General features: G+C 54.6%; 1 pseudogene; it reads right to left on the bottom strand.

Moving 5' to 3' along the window:
* Window positions 1–4,220: 4,220 nt before the first annotated feature.
* The window catches only part of LOC120907856, an 8,817-nt pseudogene continuing 4,514 nt past the window's right edge, over window positions 4,221–8,523 (bottom strand).

Genomic DNA, 8,523 nt, shown 5'->3' with positions numbered 1-8,523 from the left:
TCGAGGTGTCTCCCAGTGAAGGCGAAACCTGGGATGGCATCTACGAGAAGGTGCGCGAAGCCATTCGTCTGGACGCGGCTCACAGCGAAATGAAAGGGCATATTAAGCAGGGCCGCCGAACTCATGCCAGGCTGCTACGTATGGAGCTGAGCAAGACGGTAAACGCTCCGCTTATGCTGGAAGGCGTCCGCAAATCATCGGCGACGCAGGCGTCAGTCGGCTTGTCACAGAAATGGGTGAGCTGCTGGTAGTCGATATCGATCCCCTTGCTACGGAGGAAGATATCATTGCTGCCCTCGATGCTAAGATTGGCGCAAGTGCTGGAGTTGTTTCTGCCAGCATTTGGGAACTACCGGATGGTTCGAAGCGAGCACGCATCCGGCTACCTGTGAAGTCGGCTCGGCAGTTGGAAGGACTTAAACTGTTCCTGTGCGACTGTGTGAGCAAGGTTCGAGCAGCCCCACCAACGCCTCCAGAGCGACAGCGCTGTTTCCGCTGTCTGGAGATGGGCCACATCGCCTCGAACTGCCGTTCCACCGCAGATCGACAGAATCTGTGCATCCGCTGTGGGCTTACCGGACACAAAGCACGATCCTGCCAGAATGAGGCAAAGTGCGCACTGTGCGGTGGCGCTCACCACATAGGCCACAGCGAATGTGCTCGTTCGGCCCAACGATGTTCCCGGCCCTGAAAGTTCTGCAGGCGAACCTGGGCCATGGCCGTGATGCCCAGAACCTGGTGCTGCAAGCTGCCAGAGAGGAGAAAGCAGACGTGCTCATTCTCTCTGATGTTCTGCGCCCACCTGAAAACAACGGCCGGTGGGCATTCAGCAGCTGCAAGGCGGTAGCGGTGGTAGCTGTCGGTGAGCTACCAATACAGCGGGTGTGGTGCAGTGAAGCTCAGGGGTTGGTTGCAGCGCAGATCGGCGGAGTGGTTTTTATCAGCTGCTATGCTCCACCAAGCCTTAACCTCGCAGAGTTCGAGCGCTTCTTGAAGCAATAGAACTCGAAGGCTTCTCCCACCCTCGTCGTCGTCGCCGGCGATTTTAACGCCAGACATGAGGAGGGGCAGCCTGAGGACTTGCGACCGCGGGGAAGAGCTGCACGGAATGGTGGAGCAGCTTGGCCTAATCGTGATTAATCAAGGTCGGGAATACACGTTTGATGGCAACGGGGTGGCTCTCCCGAGTATAGTGGATGTGGCATTCGCGAGCCCGACGATCGCTCGCCCTGACACCTGGGTTGTTAGCACAAGATACACCGCGTCAGACCACCGCTATGTTCTCTACACCGTGGGAGGAACACCAGCATCGCCCGAGCAGCTGCAGGACCAGCAGCAGCCAGCGCAACAGTCCTCTGCGCAGCAGCAGCAGTCACTTCAGCAGCAGCAGCAGCAACAGCAGCCATCGCAACAGCAGCAGCAGCAACATCAGCGGCAACCGTCATCGCGGCAGGGTGCTTCCGCTAGCCAGAGGCGTGTGCGTCACGCTGGCCGTAGATGGAAGACCTCGCAGTTTTCTCCTTCCTCATTCCTCGAGGCGCTGTTCGCTGCGGACTTTGTCCAACGCGCATCGACCCAGGAGGGTATGATCGCAGCCATGTTGAAGGCCTGCGACGAGACGATGCAACGGGTTACCCGAGTGCACCAAGACCCGCACCGTAACACATTTTGGTGGTCTCCCTCCTGGCTCGCCTGAGGAACAACTGCGAGGTTGCCCGTGACCGGATGCTGCGGACGGCTGATTTGGAGGAGCGCAGCATAGCAGCAGCTGAGCACAGGACAGCAAGGGCAGAGTTAGCCGAGCAATTCGAGCTAGCAAGCGGAACTTGTTCCAGGAGCTGATCGAAATTGCAGAAGAGAATGCGTTCGGGGCAGGATATCGGGTCGTCATGTCCCGGCTCCGGGGCAGTCGGACGCCTTCAGAAGCGGACCGGGTCGTCCTCGAACGCATTGTATCCGACCTCTTCCCTGAGCATCCGCCCTGTGACTGGTCGCAGCTGAGCAACGTTGGAAGCGTCGAGGAGCAACAACAACGGCGGGAATTGCACCGGTAACGGACGACGAGCTGCTGCTCATCGCGAGCCAGATGGCAAATCGCAAAGCACCAGGGCTCGATGGCATCCCGAACGCGGCAGTGAAGACGGCCATCATGTTGTTCCCGGAGGTCTTCCGGGTCCTGTACCAGGATTGCCTCAATCGCGCTTCGTTTCCGGCGCAGTGGAAGAGGCAACGACTGGTGTTGCTGCCGAAGCAGGGGAAGCCTCCGGGAGAGAGCAGCTCGTACCGACCCCTCTGCATGCTCGACGCACTGGGGAAGGTACTTGAGCGCCTCATCCTGAATCGCCTCAATGAACATCTCGAGAGCTGTCTTCACCCCGACTGTCGGACCGGCAGTTCGGATTTCGTCGAGGGCGGTCGACAGTGAGCGCCATCCAGCGGGTTATTGAGGCCGGCCGTACCGCCATGTCGTTCCGGCGAACGAACGGCCGGGATAACCGTTTCTTGCTTGTGGTGGCGTTGGACGTGAAGAACGCCTTCAACACGGCCAACTGGCAATCCATTGCCAGCGCCCTTCAGGCAAAAGGTGTTCCCGTCGGCCTCCAACGGATGCTTCGAAGCTACTTCGAGGATCGTGTGCTGTACTTTGACACGAGCGAAGGCCCCGTCGTACGGCATGTAATCGCCGGTGTTCCACAGGGGTCCATCCTGGGCCCAACTCTGTGGAACATCATGTATGACGGGTGCTGGATGTGCCGCTACCTCCCGACGTCGAAGTCATCGGATATGCGGACGATCTGGCGCTGTTGGTACCTGCTACCACCACGGACGAGGTTCGCGCGAGAGCAGAGGAGGCCGTTGACCAGGTCCAACGTTGGATGCAGCAGCACGGTCTGGAGCTGGCCCCAGCCAAGACTGAAGCCGTCCTGATCTCAAGCAAGAAGACTCCGCCGCAGGTGACATTTCGCGTCGGTGACGTGGAAGTCCAGTCTTCTAGGAGCATCAGGTACTTGGGCGTGCAGCTCCAAGATCACCTGAAATGGCGAGATCACGTCACGAAAGTCTCCGAAAAGGCGTCGCGCGTGGTGGCAGCTGTAACGCGCCTCATGCAAAACCACAGCGGCCCCAGGACGGCCAAGTCAAGGCTGCTGGCGTATGTGGCAGAATCGGTGTTGCGGTATGCTGCTCCCGTCTGGGCTGAGGCAACTCAGGTGCGAGAGTGCCGACGGATGCTGCAACGGGTTCAGCGAAAAGCAGCCATCAGGGTGGCACGGGCATTCCGTACCGTCAGGTATGAGACGGCCACCCTACTCGCTGGACTCGTACCGATATGCCACCTCATCAACGAGGATGCTCGGGTTCACCAACAACTCCTTGCTCCAGACCGTGCTGCAACGAGGGAGGACATCCGGGCGACGGAGCGGCAGAACACCATCGACTGCTGGCAGGAGGAATGGGATGCCGACGCACTGCAACAGGATGCTAGCCGGCACACGCGGTGGACGCACCGTGTAATTCCATCGGTCGGCGACTGGCAGTCTAGGAAACATGGAGATATGACTTTCCATCTGGCACAGGTTTTGTCCGACACGGATTTTTCCGTGACTACTTGTGCCACAATGGATTCACGTCGTCCCCAGACTGCCAGTTGTGCGTCGGCGTCCCAGAGACGGCGGAGCACGCCTTCTTCGAGTGCCCACGCTTTGCGGCAGTTCGACAGGAGCTACTGGCGAGGGAGGTCCAGACCCTGTCTGTCCGGACACCCTCCAGCGGCACTTGTTGCGTGACGCCGATAGCTGGAGTCGTATTTGCGAAGCCGCGAAGCGAATAACGGCCCAACTGCAGCGAGCGTGGGACGAGGAGCGGGCAGCATTGGCTGTTAACGTCATCGAGCGTCAGGACGAAGACGCAGCAGAGCTGGAGGCCCAACGCGCGGAAGTGCGGCGGGCCCGTAACGAGCGACGCAACGCCAACCGGCGAGCAGCAACAGCACGCCGGCGGGAAGAACGTCGAGCTGGACTTCCCCAACCCCACCAGCTTCACCACGGACCGCTCAGCGACGTGCAGCGCTTCGTGAGCGTCAAGCGCGGTTCAGGGAGAGGAGACGAAACCGTCGTCTTCTCGGGATGTCCGGCCAGGCGATAAACAATGACGATGACGGCCGAGAACGCGCGGATTTTGCAGCCGGACCATCTGGTATGCGCAACCGCGCAATCGACGAGGAAAACGAGGCCACGGACGGTGGCCTGAACGCCGCGGAACAAGCCGCCGTGGTCGAGGCAGAAGTTGCCTCCCGCTAGGCGTGGTATGCACGTAAAAACAGCGACGCATCGAGCGTGAAAAGCGCCCTATTTAGGGAATGAGTGAATTTTTCGGTTGAATTTAGAAATAGAAATAAACATGGAAGGTGCTTTTCGCACGGACAAAAGGTTGGCCATTAAGCCATGAAACCCCTGCAGGGTAAGCCCTCGCGGGTAAAATGTATGGGAGCGGGAGGGTTTAATTTTGAAACAAAATAAAAACCCGTTTAAAAAAAAAAAAAGCCAGTTATCCCTGTGGTAACTTTTCTGACACCTCTTGCTAAAAACTCGTTATAACCAAAAGGATCGTAAGGCCAAGCTTTCGCTGTCCCGAAGTGTACTGAACGTTGGGATCAAGCCAGCTTTTGTCCTTATGCTCAGCGTGTGGTTTCTGTCCACACTGAGCTGACCTTTGGACACCTCCGTTATCGTTTTGGAGATGTACCGCCCCAGTCAAACTCCGCACCTGGCACTGTCCATGACGTGGACCGAAAGGACCTGTCCAGGAGTCTTCGAGCCGGGCGGCGCGCGGAACCGGGGCAAACGTGACATCATAAACGATCGACCGCGCAGAAGCAGTGCACCACGAATGCACCGACGTACGCAAGCTTGTACCCTTGCGGGCCACGGCTCACGGTCGGACAAGCGGGTAACACGCTACACACGACGATGCTACGATGCAGTCTCCCCGGCGGCACCACCCAGCGACACACTGGACGCTGAGCGAGAAACACGGCGCATTGGGCGCGCGCAGGCGAACCGCCGCCACAGCCCCCCGGAGGAGGTGCGCGCACGATCCGGACCTGGGGCCCGCGCTTGTTCCACCCAATCATGTAAGTAAGGCAACAGTAAGAGTGGTGGTATCTCAGAGGCGAGCCCACGAGGAACTCTCCCACCTATGCTGCACCTCCTATATCGCCTTACAATGCCAGACTAGAGTCAAGCTCAACAGGGTCTTCTTTCCCCGCTAGTGCATCCAAGCCCGTTCCCTTGGCTGTGGTTTCGCTAGATAGTAGATAGGGACAGAGGGAATCTCGTTAATCCATTCATGCGCGTCACTAATTAGATGACGAGGCATTTGGCTACTTTTTTTTTTTTTTTTTTTTTGTTATCGAAGGGGAAATCTTGCATAAGACACCTGGGTGATCAACCCCGGTAGTGTGAGATTCTTACTCACTAAAACCCTCCGTGCCTTCAACCGGCCCCGAGTGGATCACCCGTTAGGTATCGACGTCACTCGGGCGGTGGATGTCCATCATCCCAGGCAACGAATGGCTTCCAACAGTGGTGATTAGCCACTGTCTAGCCCTCGGCGATGAAGCTACGATGAACTACGATGAATTCTTGTCGTTACTCGTCGTCACTGTCGCTGCTCTGCAAGGCCAACTGGATGTTGGCGAGCAAAGCACGTCGTTCGCCTCGTTCGATGACGTGTCTTCGATGTTGTTGTCGAATCATAATCGTCCGTACTGCTTGATGAACCATGCTCCAGTTATATCTGTTAGCAGACATAACTTCGATGATGTTCTCCGGCGTTAACTCCTCGTCGACTTGATGCTGAAGTCTGATGATCAATTCACGATGACGTACACAATGGAATATCGTGTGTTCGGCGTCCTCAGGTTCCTCGCACGCATCGCATAGCGGCGAACCCGTTAACTGCATCCGATGAAGCTGGTAGGCGTAGAAGCCATGGCTGGAAAGAAACTGAGAAAGAAAGAAATCTACACCACCAAATCTTCTACTTATCCATCTGTTGACGTCGGGTATGAGACGGTATGTCCACCGACCGTGAACACTCTCATCCCATTCTCGTTGCCATCGTTCCATAGTTGTGACACGTTCCATGTTACGTGCAACCGATCCGGCGATGTTCTCTGCTCGTCTCCGATGAAAAGTCCTGGAGTCCTCGTCCAGGAGGAGATGAAGCGGATCATTCCCGCAAGCACGCAGACTGCATCATGAGAAGTTGTCCTGAAAGAAGAGATAACTCGCTGGACTACTGGCCGGTAAAACCGACGTAGCCATTGTCTACGGTTAGCAAATCTAAGGGTATGACACCAAATGGGCGAGGCATACCGGACCTTCGCCACAACAGTAAGAGCAATTGCTCGCCTAGCATTACTACTCGGACCTGCCTTATTAGGCATCATCCTTACCAAGGTGGTCCATAGCTTCGTCGCTCTCTCCACCGCATACCTGATGTGTGAAGTGTAATCGAGGCGGTCATCTAAGACCATCCCCAAATACTTTAAGCTGCGCGACGAATGTACTACGTGATCACCTACCCTGATAGCCCCATGCTGTATCCTCTGATGGGAACTGACCATAATAAACTCGGTCTTGGTCGGGGCTATCTTTAATCCGTTGTCGGTCATCCATCGGTCGATGATGCGAATCTGACTGGAAACGAGAATTTCAATATCATCAACACAATTACCTTCCACCAACAGTACTATATCGTCTGCATAGCCGATAATCCGTGCACCTTCCACCATTGCAACTCGTAGGACTCCGTCGTACATGAGGTTCCATAACGTTGGGCCAAGTACCGAGCCTTGAGGTACACCCGATGTGACTGCAATCTCTGCCGGTCCATCTGTGGTATCATACATCAGCACACGATTCCTAAAATAATCACCAATGATATCATAAAGATATTTAGGAGTGTTAATTCTCTGTAAAGCATTTGCAATCGCCAACCATGAAGCACTGTTAAAAGCATTAGTAACATCTAATGTAACAACCGCACAATACCGTCCACTGTATCTGTTTCTACTTCTAGCTACCGAAACAATGTCCACTACCCGTTGAATCGCATCAACTGTTGATCGACGACTTCTGAAACCAAATTGGTCGTCAGACGTCCGTTGACCTCCTCGATGCATTTCGTTGCCTATGAACCTTTACCTGCCCCGTCTAGTAGACAAATGGGGCGAACTGAACCCGGTTCCCTGGTGGTTTGTTCGGCTTCGGTATTAACACCAACCTCTGCCTTTTCCACTCATCGGGGAACTTCGCGTTCTCTAAACAGCCTTGGTAAACCCTGCAATGCATCGGTTGCAGTCAACATACCAACTTTCAGCGCCTCATTCGGGATACCATCTGGTCCCGGCGCCTTCTTGTTGGGTAGTCTCCTGGCAACCGCAAGAATCTCATCATTAGTTACCCTTTCAAACTCTCGTGGCTGATCGATACGATATTCAGGCCACACCGTGTTTGGGTGAGTAGGAAAAGCTCGCTCACCACTTCCCTAAACTCGTCCAATGTCATGGTTCGGGGTCCAATCGAACCCTCGGCCACTTTCTTGAACGTATGATATACTATACCAAATGATGCGTTGTTCGCTGTTCCCAGGAACTCTTTCCACTTCCTCTGTCGGGTATGCTTGATCAATCGCTTGAGGGCATTCCGTGCCACCTTGAACTCGTCCCTAAAAGTAGAATAGAGATCAGTATTAAAAGCTCTTTGCGCTAATCGATCGCGGTGTTTGCACTCTTTGCGAAGTGCCTCAATCTCTAACGTCCACCAAAATGCACTCTTGTTAGAGTGTACCTCTTACGTTTAGTCATCGTCGCATTGCACGCCGTGACAAGTATACGCATTAAGTCTTCGCTTGTTGTGACCTCGGTCTCAAAAGCGGCTTGCATCATAACTTCAAATATATCTTTGCTAAAATACTTGATGCTCCATCCCGTTATGGGTCGGGACAGATTACGCACGCTTTGCGTCTCAAGATCTATTCGTATTGCACGATGATCAGAGTTCATATAGCTAGATAACACCTCCCACTTAAATGATCTTGCTACGGTTCGGCTCGCAAAAGTAAGATCAACTACTGACGTGCGCCCTGGTCCAACATAAGTTGGGGTGCTGCCGTCGTTCAATAAAATTGCGTCAATCTGCGCAAAGGTTGATAAAACTAACTCACCTTCTTCGTTTCTGGTTTCTCCACGCTCGCCAAGTTGGTTGTTCCAACTTACTGACCAAGCGTTGAAGTCCCCCCGATAACGAATTTGTGGATACCGGTTACGGCCATTACCGTGTTATCCAACATGTTCTGGAACTCTTCCATACTAAATCTAGGTGGCGCGTAAACGCTAACCACTCGCATATCACCTATGTCAACTATCATTAAACCCTTCAAAGCCTTACTGACTACCTTAACTGGTAAGTCCGCGTTAACCACTACCGCTGCTGTGTTATCGTCATTGCGTAACACTTT

Source organism: Anopheles arabiensis (genome assembly GCF_016920715.1).
Source record: "Anopheles arabiensis isolate DONGOLA chromosome X unlocalized genomic scaffold, AaraD3 X_pericentromeric_contig0023, whole genome shotgun sequence".
In the NCBI taxonomy this organism is placed as follows: domain Eukaryota; kingdom Metazoa; phylum Arthropoda; class Insecta; order Diptera; family Culicidae; genus Anopheles; species Anopheles arabiensis.
Note: the sequence above shows the minus strand (reverse complement) of the source record. Positions and strands in the feature narration are given on the sequence as shown.